Source organism: Leiobunum rupestre, chromosome 3, assembly GCF_980474605.1.
Source record: "Leiobunum rupestre chromosome 3, qqLeiRupe1.1.hap1, whole genome shotgun sequence".
NCBI classification, from domain to species: domain Eukaryota; kingdom Metazoa; phylum Arthropoda; class Arachnida; order Opiliones; family Sclerosomatidae; genus Leiobunum; species Leiobunum rupestre.
In genome coordinates this window covers 35,272,777-35,299,567 of record NC_143386.1, presented here as the reverse complement: position 1 = coordinate 35,299,567, position 26,791 = coordinate 35,272,777, and the positions used below count along the sequence as shown (strand labels likewise).

The 26,791-nt window shown below is 34.0% G+C and overlaps 1 long non-coding RNA gene across 1 annotated transcript; it reads left to right on the top strand.

Moving 5' to 3' along the window:
- Nucleotides 1–12,087: 12,087 nt before the first annotated feature.
- LOC149951594 (uncharacterized) lies at nt 12,088–25,615 on the top strand. Its single transcript, XR_016480028.1, has 6 exons — nt 12,088–12,254; nt 12,308–12,381; nt 25,200–25,229; nt 25,280–25,432; nt 25,489–25,518; nt 25,572–25,615. It is a non-coding gene; the product is annotated as an uncharacterized LOC149951594 (long non-coding RNA).
- Nucleotides 25,616–26,791: the final 1,176 nt, after the last annotated feature.

Here is a 26,791-nt window from a genome sequence, read left to right as displayed (position 1 = left end):
TTCAGATATTTAAATATCCTGTGGGAAGTGGCGAAAGTTTTTTGCACAAAAGATGCCTTAATTAAGCAGGTGCTTATAAAAAAAATGTTATTTTTTTAAAAAGAATAGAAACCAGTTCATACATTAAATGTTCTAAGTATTTTTTTATCTATTTAAGCAAGCCGCTTAATATTAATAGAAATGTGATAAATAGAAAATGTGATAAATAAAAGTTCCTAAAGTTTTATTGACATCTGTTTAATTCATTATTTCACTCCGTTCCAACTACAGGTAATTTATTTTTATGGCTTTAAGTGGTCATATTTCAGTCAGATAAAATATCAAAAAGGAAGTCGGCCCGACGTCGTTTGGCAGTCGACTTATGGTCACACATTCAAGGTCGATCGACGGTCGATGGACCATTTTACCCCTAGGACATTTCGACTCTGAAAAGTCTAATCGGCCGACGGTCAGCCGACCTTGCTGTTGGAGGGTATTTTCGACGTCGGGCCGACTCGTTTGTGCTACAGGGGAACTTTCGGAGAATACACTGCAAATCTTACTTTTGGAATTGCAAATTCAATATATAAAATATAACAGTATGAAATAAAGCTTTAGGCGAACCGTTCAGTGAGAATAATGAATAATAAACTTAAAAAGTTAAATTGAAACATGTACAGGTCCAAAATGAACTTTAAAAACAGCGAACCTTCCTTAACTTTCGGAGAATACATTGCATATCATACTTTTGGAATTCCAAATTCAATATATAAAATATAACAGTATGAAATAAAGCTTTAGGCGAACCGTTCAGTGAGAATAATGAATAATAAACTTAAAAAGTTAAATTGAAACATGTACAGGTCCAAAATGAACTTTAAAAACAGCGAACCTTCCTTAACTTTCGGAGAATACATTGCATATCATACTTTTGGAATTCCAAATTCAATATATAAAATATAACAGTATGAAATAAAGCTTTAGGCGAACCACTCAGTGAGAGTAATGAATAATAAACTTAAAAAGTTAAATTGAAACATGTACAGGTCCAAAATGAACTTTAAAAACAGCGAATCTTCCCTAACTTTCGGAGAATACACTGCAAATCTTACTTTTGGAATTCCAAATTCAATAAATAAAATATAACAGTATGAAATAAAGCTTTAGGCGAACCGTTCAGTGAGAATAATGAGTAATAAACTTAAAAAGTTAAATTGAAACATGTACAGGTCCAAAATGAACTTTAAAAACAGTGAACCTTCCCTAACTTTCGGAGAATTCAACGCAAATCTTACTTTTGGAATTCCAAATTCAATATATAAAATATAACAGTATGAAATAAAGCTTTAGGCAAACCACTCAGTGAGAGTAATGAATAATAAACTTAAAAAGTTAAATTGAAACATGTACAGGTCCAAAATGAACTTTAAAAACAGCGAATCTTCCCTAACTTTCGGAGAATACACTGCAAATCTAACTTTTGGAATTGCAAATTCAATATATAAAATATAACAGTATGAAATAAAGCTTTAGGCAAACCACTCAGTGAGAGTAATGAATAATAAACTTAAAAAGTTAAATTGAAACATGTACAGGTCCAAAATGAACTTTAAAAACAGCGAACCTTCCCTAACTTTCGGAGAATTCAACGCAAAACTTACTTTTGGAATTCCAAATTCAATATATAAAATATAACAGTATGAAATAAAGCTTTAGGCGAACCACTCAGTTAGAGTAATGAATAATAAACTTAAAAAGTTAAATTGAAACATGTAAAGGTCCAAAATGAACTTTAAAAACAGCGAACCTTCCTTAACTTTCGGAGAATACACTGCAAATCTTACTTTTGGAATTGCAAATTCAATATATAAAATATAACAGTATGAAATAAAGCTTTAGGCGAACCATTCAGTGAGAATAATGAATAATAAACTTAAAAAGTTAAATTGAAACATGTACAGGTCCAAAATGAACTTTAAAAACAGCGAACCTTCCCTAACTTTCGGAGAATTCAACGCAAAACTTACTTTTGGAATTCCAAATTCAATATATAAAATATAACAATATGAAATAAAGCTTTAGGCGAACCGTTCAGTGAGAGTAATGAATAATAAACTTAAAAAGTTAAATTGAAACATGTACAGGTCCAAAATGAACTTTAAAAACAGCGAACCTTCCCTAACTTTCGGAGAATTCAACGCAAAACTTACTTTTGGAATTCCAAATTCAATATATAAAATATAACAGTATGAAATAAAGCTTTAGGCGAACCACTCAGTTAGAGTAATGAATAATAAACTTAAAAAGTTAAATTGAAACATGTAAAGGTCCAAAATGAACTTTAAAAACAGCGAACACTCCTTAACTTTCGGAGAATACACTGCAAATCTTACTTTTGGAATTGCAAATTCAATATATAAAATATAACAGTATGAAATAAAGCTTTAGGCGAACCGTTCAGTGAGAATAATGAATAATAAACTTAAAAAGTTAAATTGAAACATGTACAGGTCCAAAATGAACTTCAAAAACAGCGAACCTTCCTTAACTTTCGGAGAATACATTGCATATCTTACTTTTGGAATTCCAAATTCAATATATAAAATATAACAGTATGAAATAAAGCTTTAGGCGAACCGTTCAGTGAGAGTAATGAATAATAAACTTAAAAAGTTAAATTGAAACATGTACAGGTCCAAAATGAACTTTAAAAACAGCGAACCTTCCTTAACTGTCGGAGAATGCACTGCAAATCTAACTTTTGGAATTGCAAATTCAATATATAAAATATAACAGTATGAAATAAAGCTTTAGGCAAACCACTCAGTGAGAGTAATGAATAATAAACTTAAAAAGTTAAATTGAAACATAAACAGGTCGAAAATGAACTTTAAAAACAGCGAACCTTCCTTAACTGTCGGAGAATGCACTGCAAATCTAACTTTTGGAATTGCAAATTCAATATATAAAATATAACAATATGAAATAAAGCTTTAGGCGAACCGTTCAGTGAGAGTAATGAATAATAAACTTAAAAAGTTAAATTGAAACATGTACAGGTCCAAAATGAACTTTAAAAACAGCGAACCTTCCTTAACTTTCGGAGAATACACTGCAAATCTTGCTTTTGGAATTCCAAATTCAATATATAAAATAAAACAGTATGATATAAGGCTTTAGGCAAACAATCAGTGAGAGTAATTAATAATAAACTTAAACAGTTAAATTGAAACATGTAAAGGTCCAAAATGAACTTTAAAAACAGCGAACCTTCCTTAACTTTTCGGAGAATACACTGCAAATCTTACTTTTGGAATTGCAAATTCAATATATAAAATATAACAGTATGAAATAAAGCTTTAGGCGAACCGTTCAGTGAGAGTAATGAATAATAAACTTAAAAAGTTAAATTGAAACATAAACAGGTCCAAAATGAACTTTAAAAACAGCGAACCTTCCTTAACTGTCGGAGAATGCACTGCAAATCTAACTTTTGGAATTGCAAATTCAATATATAAAATATAACAGTATGAAATAAAGCTTTAGGCAAACCACTCAGTGAGAGTAATGAATAATAAACTTAAAAAGTTAAATTGAAACATGTACAGGTCCAAAATGAACTTTAAAAACAGCGAAACTTCCCTAACTTTCGGAGAATTCAACGCAAAACTTACTTTTGGAATTCCAAATTCAATATATAAAATATAACAGTATGAAATAAAGCTTTAGGCGAACCACTCAGTTAGAGTAATGAATAATAAACTTAAAAAGTTAAATTGAAACATGTAAAGGTCCAAAATGAACTTTAAAAACAGCGAACCTTCCTTAACTTTCGGAGAATACATTGCATATCTTACTTTTGGAATTCCAAATTCAATATATAAAATATAACAGTATGAAATAAAGCTTTAGGCGAACCGTTCAGTGAGAGTAATGAATAATAAACTTAAAAAGTTAAATTGAAACATGTACAGGTCCAAAATGAACTTTAAAAACAGCGAACCTTCCTTAACTGTCGGAGAATGCACTGCAAATCTAACTTTTGGAATTGCAAATTCAATATATAAAATATAACAGTATGAAATAAAGCTTTAGGCAAACCACTCAGTGAGAGTAATGAATAATAATCTTAAAAAGTTAAATTGAAACATAAACAGGTCGAAAATGAACTTTAAAAACAGCGAACCTTCCTTAACTGTCGGAGAATGCACTGCAAATCTAACTTTTGGAATTGCAAATTCAATATATAAAATATAACAGTATGAAATAAAGCTTTAGGCGAACCGTTCAGTGAGAGTAATGAATAATAAACTTAAAACGTTAAATTGAAACATGTACAGTGCCAAAATAAACTTTAAAAACAGCGAACCTTCCTTAACTTTCGGAGAATACATTGCATATCTTACTTTTGGAATTCCAAATTCAATATATAAAATATAACAGTATGAAATAAAGCTTTAGGCGAACCGTTCAGTGAGAGTAATGAATAATAAACTTAAAAAGTTAAATTGAAACATAAACAGGTCCAAAATGAACTTTAAAAACATCGAACCTTCCTTAACTGTCGGAGAATGCACTGCAAATCTAACTTTTGGAATTGCAAATTCAATATATAAAATATAACAATATGAAATAAAGCTTTAGGCGAACCGTTCAGTGAGAGTAATGAATAATAAACTTAAAAAGTTAAATTGAAACATGTACAGGTCCAAAATGTACTTTAAAAACAGCGAACCTTCCTTAACTTTCGGAGAATACACTGCAAATCTTGCTTTTGGAATTCCAAATTCAATATATAAAATAAAACAGTATGATATAAGGCTTTAGGCAAACACTCAGTGAGAGTAATTAATAATAAACTTAAAAAGTTAAATTAAAACATGTACAGGTCCAAAATGAACTTTAAAAACAGTGAACCTTCCTTAACTTTCGGAGAATACACTGCAAATCTTACTTTTGGATTTCCAAATTCAATATATAAAATATAACAGTATGAAATAAAGCTTTAAACGAACCGTTCAGTGAGAGTAATGAATAATAAACTTAAAAAGTTAAATTGAAACATAAACAGGTCCAAAATGAACTTTAAAAACAGCGAATCTTTCCTAACTTTTGGAGAATACACTGCAAATCTTACTTTTGGAATTCCAAATTCAATAAATAAAATATAACAGTATGAAATAAAGCTTTAGGCGAACCACTCAGTGAGAGTAATGAATAATAAACTTAAAAAGTTAAATTGAAACATGTACAGGTCCAAAATGAACTTTAAAAACAGTGAACCTTCCCTAACTTTCGGAGAATTCAACGCAAATCTTAGTTTTGGAATTCCAAATTCAATATATAAAATATAACAGTATGAAATAAAGCTTTAGGCGAACCACTCAGTGAGAGTAATGAATAATAAACTTAAAAAGTTAAATTGAAACATGTACAGGTCCAAAATGAACTTTAAAAACAGCGAATCTTCCCTAACTTTCGGAGAATACACTGCAAATCTTACTTTTGGAATTCCAAATTCAATAAATAAAATATAACAGTATGAAATAAAGCTTTAGGCGAACCGTTCAGTGAGAGTAATGAATAATAAACTTAAAAGGTTAAATTGAAACATGTACAGGTCCAAAATGAACTTTAAAAACAGCGAACCTTCCCTAACTTTCGGAGAATTCAACGCAAAACTTACTTTTGGAATTCCAAATTCAATATATAAAATATAACAGTAAGAAATAAAGCTTTAGGCGAACCACTCAGTTAGAGTAATGAATAATAAACTTAAACAGTTAAATTGAAACATGTAAAGGTCCAAAATGAACTTTAAAAACAGCGAACCTACCTTAACTTTCGGAGAATACACTGCAAATCTTACTTTTGGAATTGCAAATTCAATATATAAAATATAACAGTATGAAATAAAGCTTTAGGCGAACCGTTCAGTGAGAGTAATGAATAATAAACTTAAAAAGTTAAATTGAAACATAAACAGGTCCAAAATGAACTTTAAAAACAGCGAACCTTCCTTAACTGTCGGAGAATGCACTGCAAATCTAACTTTTGGAATTGCAAATTCAATATATAAAATATAACAGTATGAAATAAAGCTTTAGGCGAACCGTTCAGTGAGAGTAATGAATAATAAACTTAAAAAGTTAAATTGAAACATGTACAGGTCCAAAATGAACTTTAAAAACAGCGAACCTTTCTTAACTTTCGGAGAATACACTGCAAATCTTGCTTTTGGAATTCCAAATTCAATATATAAAATAAAACAGTATGATATAAGGCTTTAGGCAAACACTCAGTGAGAGTAATTAATAATAAACTTAAAAAGTTAAATTGAAACATGTACAGGTCCAAAATGAACTTTAAAAACAGTGAACCTTCCTTAACTTTCGGAGAATACACTGCAAATCTTACTTTTGGAATTCCAAATTCAATATATAAAATATAACAGTATGAAATAAAGCTTTAGGCGAACCACTCAGTGAGAGTAATGAATAATAAACTTAAAAAGTTAAATTGAAACATGTAAAGGTCCAAAATGAACTTTAAAAACAGCGAATCTTTCCTAACTTTCGGAGAATACACTGCAAATCTTACTTTTGGAATTCCAAATTCAATAAATAAAATATAACACTATGAAATAAAGCTTTAGGCGAACCGTTCAGTGAGAGTAATGAATAGTAAACTTAAAAGGTTAAATTGAAACATGTACAGGTCCAAAATGAACTTTAAAAACAGCGAACCTTCCCTAACTTTCGGAGAATTCAACGCAAAACTTACTTTTGGAATTCCAAATTCAATATATAAAATATAACAGTATGAAATAAAGCTTTAGGCGAACCACTCAGTTAGAGTAATGAATAATAAACTTAAAAAGTTAAATTGAAACATTAACAGGTCCAAAATGAACTTTAAAAACAGCGAACCTTCCTTAACTGTCGGAGAATGCACTGCAAATCTAACTTTGGAATTGCAAATTCAATATATAAAATATAACAGTATGAAATAAAGCTTTAGGCGAACCGTTCAGTGAGAGTAAGGAATAATAAACTTAAAAAGTTTAATTGAAACATGTACAGGTCCAAAATGAACTTTAAAAACAGTGAACCTTCCTTAACTTTCGGAGAATACACTGCAAATCTTGATTTTGGAATTCCAAATTCAATATGTAAAATATAACAGTATGAAATAAAGCTTTAGGCGAACCACTCAGTGAGAGTAATGAATAATAAACTTAAAAAGTTAAATTGAAACATGTACAGGTCCAAAATGAACTTTAAAAACAGCGAACCTTCCCTAACTTTCGGAGAATTCAACGCAAAACTTACTTTTGGAATTCCAAATTCAATATATAAAATATAACAGTAAGAAATAAAGCTTTAGGCGAACCACTCAGTTAGAGTAATGAATAATAAACTTAAACAGTTAAATTGAAACATGTAAAGGTCCAAAATGAACTTTAAAAACAGCGAACCTACCTTAACTTTCGGAGAATACACTGCAAATCTTACTTTTGGAATTGCAAATTCAATATATAAAATATAACAGTATGAAATAAAGCTTTAGGCGAACCGTTCAGTGAGAGTAATGAATAATAAACTTAAAAAGTTAAATTGAAACATAAACAGGTCCAAAATGAACTTTAAAAACAGCGAACCTTCCTTAACTTTCGGAGAATGCACTGCAAATCTAACTTTTGGAATTGCAAATTCAATATATAAAATATAACAGTATGAAATAAAGCTTTAGGCGAACCACTCAGTGAGAGTAATGAATAATAAACTTGAAAAGTTAAATTGAAACATGTAAAGGTCCAAAATGAACTTTAAAAACAGCGAATCTTTCCTAACTTTCGGAGAATACACTGCAAATCTTACTTTTGGAATTCCAAATTCAATAAATAAAATATAACACTATGAAATAAAGCTTTAGGCGAACCGTTCAGTGAGAGTAATGAATAGTAAACTTAAAAGGTTAAATTGAAACATGTACAGGTCCAAAATGAACTTTAAAAACAACGAACCTTCCCTAACTTTCGGAGAATTCAACGCAAAACTTACTTTTGGAATTCCAAATTCAATATATAAAATATAACAGTATGAAATAAAGCTTTAGGCGAACCACTCAGTTAGAGTAATGAATAATAAACTTAAAAAGTTAAATTGAAACATTAACAGGTCCAAAATGAACTTTAAAAACAGTGAACCTTCCTTAACTTTCGGAGAATACACTGCAAATCTTGATTTTGGAATTCCAAATTCAATATGTAAAATATAACAGTATGAAATAAAGCTTTAGGCGAACCACTCAGTGAGAGTAATGAATAATAAACTTAAAAAGTTAAATTGAAACATGTACAGGTCCAAAATGAACTTTAAAAACAGCGAACCTTCCCTAACTTTCGGAGAATTCAACGCAAAACTTACTTTTGGAATTCCAAATTCAATATATAAAATATAACAGTAAGAAATAAAGCTTTAGGCGAACCACTCAGTTAGAGTAATGAATAATAAACTTAAACAGTTAAATTGAAACATGTAAAGGTCCAAAATGAACTTTAAAAACAGCGAACCTACCTTAACTTTCGGAGAATACACTGCAAATCTTACTTTTGGAATTGCAAATTCAATATATAAAATATAACAGTATGAAATAAAGCTTTAGGCGAACCGTTCAGTGAGAGTAATGAATAATAAACTTAAAAAGTTAAATTGAAACATAAACAGGTCCAAAATGAACTTTAAAAACAGCGAACCTTCCTTAACTTTCGGAGAATGCACTGCAAATCTAACTTTTGGAATTGCAAATTCAATATATAAAATATAACAGTATGAAATAAAGCTTTAGGCGAACCGTTCAGTGAGAGTAATGAATAATAAACTTAAAAAGTTAAATTGAAACATGTACAGGTCCAAAATGAACTTTAAAAACAGCGAACCTTTCTTAACTTTCGGAGAATACACTGCAAATCTTGCTTTTGGAATTCCAAATTCAATATATAAAATAAAACAGTATGATATAAGGCTTTAGGCAAACACTCAGTGAGAGTAATTAATAATAAACTTAAAAAGTTAAATTGAAACATGTACAGGTCCAAAATGAACTTTAAAAACAGTGAACCTTCCTTAACTTTCGGAGAATACACTGCAAATCTTACTTTTGGAATTTCAAATTCAATAAATAAAATATAACAGTATGAAATAAAGCTTTAGGCGAACCGTTCAGTGAGAGTAATGAATAGTAAACTTAAAAGGTTAAATTGAAACATGTACAGGTCCAAAATGAACTTTAAAAACAGCGAACCTTCCCTAACTTTCGGACAATTCAACGCAAAACTTACTTTTGGAATTCCAAATTCAATATATAAAATATAACAGTATGAAATAAAGCTTTAGGCGAACCACTCAGTTAGAGTAATGAATAATAAACTTAAAAAGTTAAATTGAAACATAAACAGGTCCAAAATGAACTTTAAAAACAGCGAACCTTCCTTAACTGTCGGAGAATGCACTGCAAATCTAACTTTTGGAATTGCAAATTCAATATATAAAATATAACAGTATGAAATAAAGCTTTAGGCGAACCGTTCAGTGAGAGTAAGGAATAATAAACTTAAAAAGTTAAATTGAAACATGTACAGGTCCAAAATGAACTTTAAAAACAGCGAACCTTCCCTAACTTTCGGAGAATTCAACGCAAAACTTACTTTTGGAATTCCAAATTCAATATATAAAATATAACAGTATGAAATAAAGCTTTAGGCGAACCACTCAGTTAGAGTAATGAATAATAAACTTAAAAAGTTAAATTGAAACATAAACAGGTCCAAAATGAACTTTAAAAACAGCGAACCTTCCTTAACTGTCGGAGAATGCACTGCAAATCTAACTTTTGGAATTGCAAATTCAATATATAAAATATAACAGTATGAAATAAAGCTTTAGGCGAACCGTTCAGTGAGAGTAAGGAATAATAAACTTAAAAAGTTAAATTGAAACATGTACAGGTCCAAAATGAACTTTAAAAACAGCGAACCTTCCTTAACTGTCGGAGAATGCACTGCAAATCTAACTTTTGGAATTGCAAATTCAATATATAAAATATAACAGTATGAAATAAAGCTTTAGGCGAACCGTTCAGTGAGAGTAAGGAATAATAAACTTAAAAAGTTAAATTGAAACATGTACAGGTCCAAAATGAACTTTAAAAACAGTGAACCTTCCTTAACTTTCTGAGAATACACTGCAAATCTTACTTTTGGAATTCCAAATTCAATATATAAAATATAACAGTATGAAATAAAGCTTTAGGCGAACCACTCAGTGAGAGTAATGAATAATAAACTTAAAAAGTTAAATTGAAACATGTACAGGTCCAAAATGAACTTTAAAAACAGCGAATCTTTCCTAACTTTCGGAGAATACACTGCAAATCTTACTTTTGGAATTCCAAATTCAATAAATAAAATATAACAGTATGAAATAAAGCTTTAGGCGAACCGTTCAGTGAGAGTAATGAATAATAAACTTAAAAAGTTAAATTGAAACATGTACAGGTCCAAAATGAAATTTAAAAACAGCGAACCTTCCTTAACCAAAGCCTTCCATACCTAACAAATAAACCCTGAAAATTTCAGAACCCTAGCATAAATACATTTTGACACCCTGTATATATATATAAGTAGTTAGGTGCCGTATTCCTAGCCAAACGGGGGCGTGGCTACCGCGTCCCCAGCTGCGTGACGGGGGGGAATGAAGCGGGGAATCGCGATTCCACCCCCCCTCGGGCGCGTGTAACGCGCGCGTGACCTGAATAATTAATGAGATTAACAGGTGTTAATTAGTTGACCTGTCAATCAACTAGAGTAGGTAAGCAAGTGTTTTAAAAAGGGTGAATATTAATGAGCGTGGTATTGTTTTACCGTTATGGGTCATTGACCTGTTAGATAGTAACATGTGTTTAGGATCATCAAGTAGTTATATTATATGTTTGAATATTAATTTTTGGCGGGAAAGTGTAAGCGTCGCGTGTATAAAAATCAACAAGTGGTTAAACTCTTTAGGTTTATTAATGTACACTTATGTTTGACATGATTTTGGCGGGGAAACGGGTAAAGTTTGTACTCTATAGGTCTATTACATGTTTGTATCTTTATAATTAACCGTTAGGGTTCATGACCTGGTAGCTATATGGTTGTTAAAGTTTTGGCGCGAATTTAACATGTGTTCTGAAGACCGTTAGAAATTGTAAGCGTCGATTAACAAGTGTTTAAACTCTTTAGGTTTATTATATGTTTGAATATTAATTTTTACCGGGAAAATGTTAGCGTCGCGTGGATAAATCAGCAAGTGTTTAAACAAAAATAGTTAAAAAGGTGTATTGAATATTTTCGGTTTGACCAACACCGAACCATAAATCTCTAAGTATAAGACTTCTTCAGATGTCCAGAGTCCAGGATTATCAGTGTCCAAATATTTAGTTGCTGAAACTCTTTTGACTCCCATAGAACTCGTATTGAATTCATTATACCAGATGGCCATTATTCCTATTATACAAAGCATAAAGTTTACGATAAATAACTTAACATTTTATATTGACATTTCGAATTTACCGCGCCTCCACGAAAATCCCTACTTTCCAAGCGCACTAGCGGCTGCTATTGTACTAAATCACTACCATAAAAATATATTTTTGGGCTGTTAAAAATATATAAAATAAATATCAGTCTAATTTGTTTAATATATACCAATATTCATAACACTTTATAATTAATATAATATAACATTTAACCTAACCGATAATTTTAAGCAACTCGCCTCCTGAAAAATTGCCAAAATCTCTCCTTTCCAAGCCCACTAGCGCCATCTATGTATTACGTTGCAAGATTACCATAAAAATATATTTTCGAACAAAAACTTTTTAAAATATATAGCATAAATATCAGGCTAATTTGTTTATTATATATCAATATTAATAACACTTTATAAATTACTAAATTTTTTATATATAATATTTAAGTTAGATGGCGCCACTTTCTTCACCCAGCATCTTCACCCAGCATCTTAAGCAACGCGGTCGAAATAGCCATTCTTCAAAAGAAAGTTAAGCCAGAAGAATTGTTAAGATAATGTTTTAAGTTTTGAACGTTTTAAATAGTATTTCGGTCACTCTAGTTATTGCTAATGGGAACTAAATTGTGCTAAGTATCTAACCGCGTAACTTTTAACATTTTTTTAGATTTCTAGGAATTGTATTGGCCGCATACTTTCCAGGTAAACTTTTAGGCTTAAAAATGAACATTTTTTAAAATATTTTAACGTTCTAGGATGTACGCCATTACTAACGGCCATTGGTAAAGCTCAACGAACAGTAACGGACTCATCATTGTCATTTGACAAGGTAAAAAACTATAATTTTGAGCTAGTATTTTGTTTTGGGTCGTATATATAAATATATATATATATATATATTGTATTATTCAATTTAAATAAGGTGTATGATAGAAAGATTTATGGGAGGTCGGGGGGGTTAAACTGGGTACGAGGCCCCGTCAAAAAGTTTCTCCAGCGCCACCAAGTGAGGCGTTTTAGAACGTATATCGGGGAAACATTAAGTTGTTTTAAGACTAGCTTAACACACATTTTTGGTGGAATATTTTAAAATAATTTGAATGTTATTATAAGTATATTACCATATCGAGAGAGATCCCAGCTACTAGTAGATTGTTGATTTTTCATAAGGAACGTAAGACTTTTTATCAGAAACATTAACGAATTGTGAGAAAACATGGAAAAAATCCCGTCCTTTTATATCAGTAAATCCAGGAAAAACTGGAAATCAGAATCAGGTTATCGATAACTAGAGGTGAATAGCCCTATAAATTAGAAAGGAATGTCATAGTATATAACCAGTTGTTAATATCGTATCTAATTAAAGTTTACGTGGTGGTTCAGGCTAGTGGCCATATTATTTTTGCAATGGACGATCTATTTTTAACATTACCGAGTAACGCTTCGAGCAATTTATACCCGGAAAATACAGCGTCTACTTATAAAGTAAATTTAGGACGACCTTTAAATGTACCTTCAAATTTTGAAGTTGGAATTAGCGAAATTATATTACCGCCAACATGGGTAAATATTACAGAAAAAAACCGGTCATTTTTAGCAGTTTCCACGACAACCGTTAAAAACGTGCAACCGTTTACATACTTTAAAATATCAGTGAAAGTGGGTAAAATTGAAGCGGAGAAAGACCAGAATGGAAATATCCTTCGATATAGTGTCGTGCGAAAACTTATTGTAGCGCTTAATGAAAGTTTAAAAGAATTCGGGCTTGATAATGAAATTAAAATTGAACTCCACGCAAAACCAAACGGGCTCTGTTGGAATTTGATAACCACCAATAACTACCATATTAGAATTCCCAATGGACCAATTAAAGAGCTTCTCGATTTTGAACCTAACATAAATCCATATCAGAAAGACGGATTTCATATTGGGTCATATTTTTGTACGAAACCTTTTGCTGGTTATATAAAGTCCTTATCGTTAAATAACTTTAATTACATTGAAATTAGAAGTGATAATGTACAAGACGCCGCGTTTAGAGTCGAAACTCGAATTGATTATCAAATACCGACTGGTGCTTACTCGAGTGTCCAAGACATTTTAGACGCAATGATGTTAACCTTGGATGAGGAAATAAGGGATAAATTTAAATTAACCATTAACCATAATGGATCCGTTCACATTGGAGCCGCGGCGGGGTTTGCAATTATATTTCATTCATCTGAGAAAGGTCTCGGTGAAATGCTAGGCTTTACGCGCTTTAGTGAACTCTTGGCCAATACAGATAGTCTCTACGCTGCTGATTTATCAATGGGAGCCAGAACACTATATATATATATTCAAATTTAATATACCCTCAATATGTAGGCGATACGTTTGCCCCTTTGATGAAAATAATACCGCTAGCTGGAAATGATAAGCCGTTTGAAAAATCTATTATTTTTGACAAAATTGATTACTATCCTTTGAGAACAAATAATACAGAAATAGTTGACATTGACATGAAAACGGATTTTGGCGAAACAATAGCCTTTATAAACGGAAAAAGTGTCGTTAGACTTCATTTGAGACGAAATGGCCGACAGTGAAGGTTATTTCAAATATTACCGCGAACAAAATGGTGGCGGACCATTTTTTGCCGGACCTGTTTATCAACGGGGAAGAGGCGTGGGCGGAATTTTTAAAAAGCTGATAAAATATATAACACCCATTATCAAACCCGTGACCAATGAGGCTTTTGGAGTAGGCAAGAGATGGTGGCAAGATTTAAAACAAGGACATGACCCTAAAGAAACGTTAAAGAACAATTTAAAAATCGCCGGTAGCAATTTATTACATAAAGCGGCTGATCGATTAACGAGAAATCAGTCTGGCAGCGGCTGCCGTAAACGACGAACGGGCCCCATTAGGAAACGAAAAAAAGTGTCCAAACGGAGAGTTACAAAAAGAACCAAACTTGACTTTTTAGGATAATAATGGCGGTTTACGAGGGAATGCTAAGTCAGCTGGATATTTTTCAACGCCCATTGGTCAATACTAATGTAATTACCACAACGGAAATAAGATATTTACCAACAAACAATTTATCGGACAATGGCCCTCTGGAATTTTTTATTCCCGCGTCGGAAGATTTATATATGGATTTATCAAAAACTATGTTAAAATTGAAACTGAGACTTTTACATAACGATGGATCGAATGTCCCAGCCGTTGAAACAAAAGTGGCACCAACGAATAATCTTATAGGGTCGCTTTTTAGTCAATGCGATTGTTATCTCGGGGATACTTCTACCCAGTCCGCGATCAACTGCTACGCTTACAGTTCCTACATTGAAAAATTAGTCAACTATGGAGAAGATGCAAAAAATTCGCAGCTCCAAAACGGAATGTTTTATATGGAGTCTACGACCAAACCAACGGAGATGTGGTTAGATACGTTCAAGTCAGAGTCCAACGGGGCCCTGAAGCGAGGCTCAAGATCAAAAGAATCGCAATCCTTTGAAATAATGGGGCCTTTGTCTGTTGATATTTGCAAAATTAATAAGTTTATGTTAAACCAAGTTCCGGTACGATTTCGTTTAGTTAGAAGCCCGCGCCTAACTACCCTCATGTCTATGGAAACAGGCAAGGATTATAAACTAGTTATAGACCAAGCGTACTTGTACGTGACAAAAGTTAAAGTTAATCCTTCAATCGTATTGGCGCATGCAAAAATGCTAGAATCAGATATTCCAGCTATCTATCCCTTAACGCAAACGATTGTTAAAAATTTTAGCGTAGCGAGAGGCCTAACGAGTATAAACCGCGATAACATCATTTTAGGTAGATTACCGAAACGAGCTATTGTGGTTTTTGTCAAGGAAGATGCGTTTATCGGGTCATTGAATAGTAATAGTTTACAATTTGAACATTTAAACGTGACCGGTTTGTCCCTCTCGGTGGGTCCTGATCGTTATCCTCCCGATGGGTTCCAAATGGACTACGACGAAGGGAATTATTGTTTACCTTATCAGAGTCTATTTTCCGCGATGGGGATCGATAGGGCCGACCGTGGTAATTTCATAAGTTTTAAAAATTTTAAATACGGGTATAACATGTATCTATTCGATCTAACAAGCGACAACAATGCTAGTGGGGATTATATGTCTCTTAGAAAGGACGGTAGTTTACGACTCGATGTGCAATTTAAAAACGCATTAACCCATAATGTGGCATGTATAATGTATTTTGAATTCGATAATGAGATTTTGATAACACGCGATCGCAAAGTAATTTATAACGCCGAATAAAACCCATTTAAAGCACTATACGTTAAGCGGTTTAACAGTTCCTCGCGCGCAATCGTTCAACCATGTCACGCTCTCATTATCTCTCTGATAAACTGGAAATTTTTCTTTCAAATGACATTCCGGGTACCGATCTTAAAATTAAACGCCAAGGGCATAGAAAATACGTTTCATTTAATCTTAACGTTTGGGAAAACTTATGGACATTTTCCGATGAAATTGACACATTCTTTGACTTGACAAAACCCCGAACCCGATTTCATAGTTGGCTAACCGATTACGTAAAACTCGAAGGATTTATATGTCAAAGAGGTAAATTTATTGATTTGCACGTCCGCGGAGCTAATGACAAGTATAATGTCTTGTACTCGACTTCAAACGGTTTTGCAATGTGTAAAACAAGCTGGGAGCGGTTAAAAATTATTCGCTTAAGTCTTAATACGGAAATTCAGGAGAGAAAAAACTGTTACCAGTGTATGAAGAAATGTATTAAAGACGAATTAACCGAGATTCTAATGTCGTTAACGGGATCCTGTGAAAATACAGCATGTCACTTTCAATTGGCTCATGACATTACGTGCCTTCCCGTAGCTTCGCATTGGTCTGAAAGGCTTGAGGCTAATGTGAAAAGAGCTCTTCCTCTGGTCAATTATCAAAAGACTCTAAATAATTTTAACGAAAACTACCCACATTGTTCTTTAAACATACATAATTTATTTCATGCAATGGTTAACGATGTAAATGAAATTATTACAGAATTTTTGTTTTAATAAAGGGTATAAATTTAAGAATATGGTTTGTTTAATTTTTATTACAAGTTAAAAGGTCAAAGCGCGCGGCCATGAATAAAACCATAGAGAAAGTCTATTACGATACTGAAAATCCAGGGGGATTAGGCGGTGTCAAGCGATTAGAAAAAAGTTTGCCCTTAATTCCAAAGACCAAAATTAAAAAATGGTTGTTAACGCAAGACCCCTATACGTTGCATAGAGACCGAAAGCTTAAATTTGCTCGTACACCAACATATGTGACGTCACTGAATGAAATTCATCAAATGGATTTAATAGTTTTGGACGAGTTGAAACCGGATTATAATTATATTTTAGTTAACATTGACGTTTTATCGCGCTTTTTATCCGCGTTACCTTTGAAAAGAAAGAGCGGGAAAGACGTTCTACAGGCGCTCAAAAAAATTCACAAAGTTAATAAACCCATGAAAATTAATACGGATCAAGGAAAGGAATTTCTTAATAAGACCGTACAGGATTATTTAAAAAAGAACGATATAAAACATTTTGTAAGTTACGGGGACATAAAATGCGGAATCGTAGAACGCGCCAATAGAACTCTCGAGAACAAAATATATCGTTTAATTACTAAAACTAAGAAACCAAATTTCATTAAGGATTTACCGAAAATTGTTAGATCGTATAATAACAGTGTACACAGGTCGACCGGGTTCAAACCGTGTGAAGTAACGGTTGATAATGAGCATTTAGTTTGGAAAAATCTTTACGGTAAAAAATCAATTAGGGAAAAAGCCAAATTCAAAGTCGGTGAACGTGTTCGATTAACAAAAGCCCCGAAAGCGTTTACTAAAGGCTACAAGGGATACTGGTCGAAGGAAGTGTTTACTATTAAGAGAGTGATTAATAGACCTCGTCCTGTTTACGTCATACAAGATCAAAATAATCAAGTCATCTTGGGTTCATTCTATCCCGAAGAACTACAAAAGATTCTATCATGAATACTAATCAGCTTGATGAATTTTTGAAATGTGATTATAGAACGCGCCCATTTTATATTGGTACATTTTCCAAAGACGCGATTCCCAAAAAATCGCCGAAACAGAAAACGTATTGTTTTATTATAAATACGGACGACTCGACGGAACCAGGTTCTCATTGGGTCGCTGTGTTTATTGAATCGGGAAAGGGAGAATTTTTCTGTTCGTTTGGAAATTCACCTGTTACGTACAATTTTAACTTGGGTCATTTAGCTAAAAAGTGGGTATATAATAAAAATATTATCCAACCAATTGACTCGGAAACATGCGGTGTTCATTGTTTATTTTATATCGTATGTAAATGTTCGGGGTATACTTATAGAGAAATATTAGATATGTATAATGATACTCTATATATCAATGACATAATCTCGTTATGGAATATGTGTCTGCATTTAATGAATCACGAAAATAAATATTGTAATCAATTTTTCCATTTTTTAAGAGGGCTTAATGCGCGGCGTCTGTTTTTAGGTGTCGGATAAGGTTTGCGAACATTTAGTCTCCTCTTCACGTGCTTTTCATTCGTTTGTAAATCTTTATCCGTCGCTGTCTCGTGTAGTACCCGTCGCGCCTTCAGACGTATTGAAGAGGTTCCTTATGTTACTGGTACTTTCGGAACGGCGTGGTGTACTACTTGAAAGAGGATCAAACTCGCGGCGCAGTGCTTCGTGGACGGCTTCGGGAATATTCGGTGTTGACTCCGCTATCAAATGATCCGGTAGAAACGCCGGGACTGGGGGAGTAGGTCGAAGAGGGGGTCTCGGTTCCGCGTGTAGATAAACGGGAATCGGATCGGGAGAAATCAACGTAGTACTGGGTGAAACGGGGGAACCGCGAGAGACATTTCTCGGAGAATTTGTTGGTGTAGCTACGGGTCGTATCATCTGCGCCGGTGCGAGAAGAGGGGCCACGGGCCGTATAATCTGCGCCGGTGCGAGAAGAGGAGCTAACGTATTCGATGGAGGAGGTATCGCTGGGGGCTCTAAACGAACGGCGGGGACTCCTTGAAATTCTTTAATTTTAAAGTACCTTTGAAGCATAGTTAAATACTCTCGTAACGTATCCTCCTCACTTCCTACTTTAATCGGTTTATTTATGATACTTTTCATTTGATTTTGAATAATGTCTATTAATTTGGCCGTATCGCTAAAATAGCTATCGGCGGGGACTAAAACGAATTTTTTCATCGATTAATAATACGGTTAAGAACCACGGGAATTAATGAACCGAGAATTGCACCCCAGAATCCGCCTCGCTGAGATATTAGAATTTTTCGACGGTTTAAGTCGGTTAAATTTTTACGAGCAAGTTTTCTGATGCACGCTTTATAGCGCTGTAATATTTTTTTCCTATTTGCGCCTACAGGTAGCGCCCCCCGGGTGATATTAAGACAAATATTAGAAATAGAGTTTAATTGTTCGGGACTAGCGTTTTTAATTAAAAATTTGCGTTGACTGGGGGAAGCTTTTTTAATGAGCGTTAAATAAGGTTTATGTTCCCGTATCGCTCGTGGCCAAGTCATCTTACGTAATGAAACAATTTTATAAATACATTCAAATTTATTCAAAAAACACAAAGAATTTATACAATGAAAACATTTTCACATATTTTTTATAGAATATATTTAACAGAATAATTTTTTTTTAAACATTATTTTTAAACCCGTCACCATTACTCTAGAAAAGTTATCATTGGGCCCTCTTCAAATAAGCAATTTGTTCGCACTTTGAAATGTTCTGGTGTTTCTTGATTTAAATCTAAAACAATATTAGAATAGGGTCGAGAAGCAGTTACATTATTGTACACAGTACTTAGAAAATTTGGGTTATTAGGAAATACTTGTCGACTGAGACATTTAATCTGACTAGGATCACGCGGACTCTTAAATAGAACAATGTACGATGAGTTCAAGCTAATATCGCGAGCCGCTCGACCTTGACCAAAAACATTTTGGGTTAAGAATAATATAGTTAAATTTAAGTGGTGACTACCAACACGAAACAATTCCGAAACGTACGCGTTATTTAAGCAACTTTGAGAGAGATCGTCGAGAACGAGCAAGTTATTTATAGAACTATCAAATATTTCTTCCGGTTTCTCACTTAATAAACCCTGATGAAACTCGATATCAGGTATAATTTTTTTAAGCTCATTGAATTTTTCCGACCAAATATTATAACAATAAATGATTCGCTCGGGAGGTTTCTCGAACAGCGTGTGTCGATTTTTTAAAAGCCGAAAAGTCCAAACTGTTTTTCCGCATCGACTCGGTCCACTGATGAGGAACGTGGTCGGCGATTTAAACTTGAGCCGCGTTACTGACATTTTTGTAGCCGAAGGGAATACTGGTACCGTCGCTCTTGAAGATTCGCTTGTTAGACGTAAATCCAACGAGTTTTTCAGCTGGTTTTTGGAATAGCTGCCCCGTTTTTAAACGTTTCACGTTAAATGGGACTTCGACGCTGTATTTCAATTGTTGGTTGCGTGTAGCGAGGTCCTTCAAAGCTTCAAAGTTGACAATTGACTGATTTTTTTTAGTCAATGTAATGCCCTTAAGTTTAGTGACAATCTTTCCAGATTCGAATAAAATTGAATAAGCTTTACATCCCAAGGAAACAAAGGCTTTTATATTTTCATTGGGATACTGGTCAGCTAATGTACCTAGGGTAGTCCCTAGCGGAATATTTAAGTCTTTACTCATATAAAGAAAAGCAGAATCAGTATCGACGTAATTTAAATTAGAACCAATTTGAGCCATTAATTTGTATAATTTAATACGGCCGTAACTGGCTACAAACGCGCCTATCGTTGGTGACCCTTTCCGATAAGTTGGAACGTAGTCTTCCCGAAAACGAGTGGTGACTAAGGCTATATCATCGTCTAGTAGTTTAAAATCCGTTAATTCTTTGGTTTTATCGGCCAAAATTTCGACTAATTCCTTATAAGAATTAATAAAAACACTTTGGCCTCGATTTAAATTAATGGAATTTTTGCCCCACAGACTGTTTAGACTAAGTTTGCCAATAGCTTTTAAAGCGGGATTATCGGTTATATCGTCTAAATTTAAATCTAACCCGTCAATTTCATTAAAGTCTCGTAAATAATTAAGTTTTTGTTCTAATGTAATTATGTCTTTTGGATACGACGAATTTTGAACTTTGATTTTGTAAAAAAGCCGAATATAGTCATCGAATAGCGGACAATCTTTATCGAATGTCTCTCGGTAATGATGTACTTCGTGAATTGTAATAATTTTGTAACCGTACTCTATCGCTAGATAAAACTCGGGGGTCGTCCACACGTCGGTTATGCTACGCTCTCGATCAGTATGGGTACATTCGAAACATTGTTCAGCTGCACATTTGTAGCAGAGAGTATAATAAATTTTACTATTAATTTTAGCTGAGAGAATTGGGAGGTTTAAATTGGTAGGTGGCAGCACCGTAGCTTTAATAAGACCAAAATAAGCGTTAACGGAAAAATTAAAGTTACAAGTTATAATTTCGGGGCTTGATTTGGGATATTTATAGGAACTATCTGGACCGACGGGTACATGCTATTGAAATCCACGACTTTGATTGGTCGATCGGGAGTGGCTTCGGCGTAAATTACAAAGTTTTCGACCCTCCCCCCACGAATGGCGTCTCTCGCTCCTATCGGTTTGGTAAAGGGTTGGGAATCGCAGAAACTCGCAATTGCTGGGTCTTCTACTAACTGATCATACTCGTGCTCCCATATACTAATAAACTGTGCATTAGGCCTTTCCTTTTTTAAAAAATTTTCGCGGTCGAGGGTTTTGAGATAAATATTTATATTTGAATCTTTTAACTGTTTATCGTAAGCCTGGTGGTCAGTGTGCAGTGGGCATTTATGGTAATGGCAGCCGTAAAATTCGGCAATTATTTCGGGCGAGGAACAATAACCGTCTAATCGATAGGGGTAAATGACATGTTCTCCACCTAGCGATCGCGCCGTTTGAAATTTCACGTTGAGTTTTTTTTCCAAATAAGCTAACCATTTTAGGGCCTTGACACTATGGCGTTTCCTATAACCCGTCCCCGGAACAATCGCGATAGTGTTTGGTTCGACAAATCTACTAAGGAATAAATTTGTGACGGCTCCCGGCAACGTTATGGCGTTTGACCCTAACAAATCAAAATCGACTGTTTTTAAAAATAAATTTCTAAAACTATCGAATCCTTTCTGTAAAAGTTTAACGTCATCGATCGCGTATTCGGTTAAAACTTTATTTAGATCAAAAACGACGTAACGTTGGGAATCGTACCATTGATTAAATTCCACGATTTCCTCGTCCGTAAATTTGTCGATACCAAAATATTCTTTCTCGGGGAGGGCGCCGATATAATCTAAATTGTTTTCCGTAGCGAATGAATAACAAAAATAACCTTTCTTTTGGACAATCTTAAAAGTTTTCGAGAAATTTCGAAGGGCTGTAGGTAGGAACATGAAACTATCGATAAAGGCTATTTTAAATTGGGCGAGAAACATACCCAGGGCTTTGGAACCGGTATAAATTATCTCGGGTTTAACCTTTCGTTTTAATAGACCGTTAAGAATAAGCAACGTATCGAAACCACTCCCGAAATGGCTAATTAATATGACGTTTTCAAAGACCGGCCTCGTAACCGTATCTCTTTTCCGACCATTAACTGTCACCTGGCATGCTAATAAATAATCTAGGAAATTTTGAACGCAATCAAAGCCGTGAAATTTTCGGTAATCATATTTGGTCGAAAATGGCGCTTCTTGCATCGCGGAAATGATTAAAATTGGTCTAATTTTAGTGTCAGTCGTTATGGTCTCAAAATCAAAATAACATAGTCGTTTCTCATTTGATTTTATTTCTAATGGGCGGACGTGACATTCGTTTTTGGGATGCTCAATTTTGCAAAAAGCGCATTTGTTGTCGCAATTATGATTGCCTTCATAGTCTTTCCCGCAATTTAAACAGCGCCTTAAAACCTGACAGGTTCCTAGTTCTGCGTGTTGGGAGAAACAATTTGGTCCGGCAAAATACCTATTACAGTCATTACAACGGGTAGCCTGTTCTATACTGGGGTGAAACTCTGGGCCGCGACAGCGCCGGCATTTAAGATTGGGTCCGCAGTCGTGACTTTTTTTCTGTTTGATATTATGTAACAGGGTAAGACAAAATTTACAGAAAGATTGCGCTCCAAACATGGCCGAATAAGATCGTACGACGTGGGTGTGGTCTTTAATTTTTAAGAGGAAAATTTGTTTTTCTTTAAAGGGACCAATAAACACTTTATCGAAATTATCGTCCGCCGAGATTAATATAATTTGGTAGTCGGGTAATATATTTTGGAATCGGTTAATGTCTATTATTTCTACGGGGCCTTCGGGAACCACCGCTTGGGCGTGTAATTTTTTAGCTTCAATTTCTTGTTCGGGTTTTTTCCCGTTTCTAATTGTCTTTAAATCGTTTTGATTAAAACTAGCACCCTGTCCTAAACTTTTCAAATGCTGATAGTCGGCCAAAACTCTTCCCACCGCTAGGGCTCTCGTAAAATATAAATTGTCCGTATTTCTAATGGGAATAAATGTGTTACCTTGGTTGATATACTGATCTAGACATTCATAACTTCTGCTTCTAACACTGCGAGGAAGTCCTCTCATAGGGGTATCTTGAAGAAATATTAGGTCGAATCGGAGGGGTGAATCTAGATAAATGGTTTTTACGGACTGGGCTACCTTTTCAATCCCCGTTAAAATTCTCTCAGCTGTCAACTCATTAATATTCATTAATTGGAAATTTATCGGATCGTGCAGCTCATCGGAAATTACCACCACCCTGACGCGCGTGTAGCCTAAATTATCAGCCGTAATTCTATCTAATATTGATTGGAAAATACGGGTCAGTTGGTTACTGATATCGGCGTGGTTTAATTGGTCTAAATTTTTAAAATTACACTCGAATAGCATAGATTTACACCTATACTTTCGAGAAGAACTGGCAATGATTTTATCTATCGAGTAAAAATTTTTAGGGTTGAAACGGGTGCTAAGATCGAGGGCCATGGTGTTTTTAAAGTCCTGCGTAAATATTTAATACGGTTTGAATCGTTGTCGCGACGTCGTAAACTTCGCCGGAATTCTGCAAGTTTAATAGTTTTTCGTAGTGACGTCCACGGTTCTTGTAAACTAGAACTTCACCTCGCCGACCCGCTAGAATTTCAACCTTCTCGTTTCTTAGTTGAAAATCACCTTCTTCATAAACTATCTGTTCTAGATACTCTTTTAACTCATACGCCGAATCTAGTTTGACGCAAACGCCGTCTTTCGTCGCGGTTGGCCGATCGCTATTTTTGACGTAACGCCTTATATCTAAATACAAGTTATTTTTGAAACTTGCAATTTTTATCCCGAAATTTTTATGGCGGGAAAACTCTACGACTATATCCGTCCAGCCGTTGTCTACTGGCTTAGATGAACCGACTTGAGATGGACCGGCTTGAGATGGACCTGGTTGAGATGGGCCTGGCTTGGATAGGGTGCTTTTGGGTGGCGCATCAACTGGTTTGAATGGCGATTGTTTCGAAGGGCTATCGAGTACCTCGTGGCATGTTAAATCTATGATATCGGGTTGATTCTTCGGGATGTCTACTTCGAAACGAGTTTTCTTAATATTTACTTTATTTCCGAAATCTAATCGACGACGGACCTTATTGACCTGGGAGCAGGGAGGTGTTTCGGATTGGTTCTAAAAATAAAACTAAATTAAATGGTATAAAAAATAGACTGAATTAATAAACTATTACTTTGCGGTCAAAGTCCATCGTGCCAGAATAATTTCCTAACAATAAACGGTCATTTAAAAAAGGTAATTCCCCAAATTTTAAAATTTACTTACAATTTCTTCAAGTCGAATGCAAGTTGTGAAATAAATGCAAATAAAGCGCGTCCCTCTATTTATAGTCACAAAACCCCCTAGCGGGACGCTTAGGAACTTCTATAACACATGCTAATTTATCTAACGCTTTTATTAATACATGCGTAATTTTTCGTAATAAACAAAAATTCCCTAGCGGGACGCTTAGGAACTTCTATAACACATGCTAATTTTCATAACGGTTTAAGGTACTCGTAATTTTTCGTAACGGTTTTTTTATACCACCATGTGGTAAATAAACCCCTAGCGGGATGCTTAGGAAACTCCATTTTCTAATGGTTTTGTAACAATTTTTACGTACTCTATTAACGCAACGGTTTTTTAAAATAAATCAATGTTTTCTCGAGAAAAATTCCATACACGAACCTAACCTCGAGCTATAGAAATAGTAAATCAAATATTTAGGTTAAGATTGCCGGGTATAAAAGGCGTGATTTTTTCATGTTTTATCACATTTCGTTCCTGAACTACAATGTAAGTTGTAAAACGTCTTAATACGAACCTTTTCTACAAAAATTTAAAAATTTAGGGCTTCTAACACTACAGCAGATTTTATTAAAGTTGTGAAGGGGAGAGGACGCGGAAGTAATGTACTTTTGATAATATACTGTAACAAGTAATTGATAATTATTAAATTATAGGAGAAAACGCGGACCTAGGACCAGTTCGAAGTAATTATTTTCTATTTTTTATTATACTTTTATAAAATTTCTAACAATAGGACCCGACACGTTGCCACCACCCTCCACGCCTTCGGACCCACCAACACCCGGGAACTCCCCAACGCCCTCGAACTCTCCCACAATTCCCTATCGGGAGATTTTGATCAACCCGTCATTGTCGGCGGAAATGCGAGTACTGGACTTGAGGAAAGGTAATTCGTTAAATATATTTTAATACGTATGAAATTATAATATGAATTTTTTCTAGCGCCGGGGATCAAAATCATCGTGGAAGGGGGTAATATATTCAACATGTTTTATTATATTAGCCACTAATTTATGTAATTTTAGGTGGCGCCCTTAAAATTTTAATTTAAATAAACTGTTTATATTTATTTTTGCCTCTTTCTTAATAAGCACGTTAGTTGTATCATATAAACCAATTTCATACAGATTGGTTAAAACGTACCATTCCTACTTGTTAATCGACGCTTACAATTTCTAACGGTCTTCAGAACACATGTTAAATTCGCGCCAAAACTTTAACAACCATATAGCTACCAGGTCATGAACCCTAATGGTTAATTATAAAGATACAAACATGTAATAGACCTATAGAGTACAAACTTTACCCGTTTCCCCGCCAAAATCATGTCAAACATAAGTGTACATTAATAAACCTAAAGAGTTTAACCACTTGTTGATTTTTATACACGCGACACTTACACTTTCCCGCCAAAAATTAATATTCAAACATATAATATAACTACTTGATGATCCTAAACACATGTTACTATCTAACAGGTCAATGACCCATAACGGTAAAACAATACCACGCTCATTAATATTCACCCTTTTTAAAACACTTGCTTACCTACTCTAGTTGATTGACAGGTCAACTAATTAACACCTGTTAATCTCATTAATTATTCAGGTCACGCGCGCGTTACACGCGCCCGAGGGGGGGTGGAATCGCGATTCCCCGCTTCATTCCCCCCCCGTCACGCAGCTGGGGACGCGGTAGCCACGCCCCCGTTTGGCTAGGAATACGGCACCTAACTACTTATATATATATATATATATATATATATATATATATATATATATAATTTTAAATAGCAATAAAACAATTAAATAGCCTTAGAAACATTATTTAATCTAGTGCACTATTGACAATAAAATGAATAACTTTTTTTAAATTAAATCATTATTTCCCATACCACATTTTGGTAAAGCTTACATTGTACAAATTGGTTCTGGAGAAAAATAGCGAAGGCCGTACATCGAGAAACGGTCTAGTAAAAGGTAAATATGAAATATGCCATGAATCTAAAAGGTTTGTGCGATTGTTTGGGAACCACAATAAATCTCAAAAAATCCCGTAAATTGACGCCATAAAATATCCGGTAATTCGAAAAAATAAAAAAATAAAAAAAAATATTTTTTTAATTATTTTTTTTTAATTAATTTTTTTAATTAAAAAGGGGTGTCAGGGGATGCGGGGGACCCTCTAGTGCGGCTAAATTCTCTGACGAGGCCCACCATCAAGGTGGAACCTAGAGTGTAGCAGG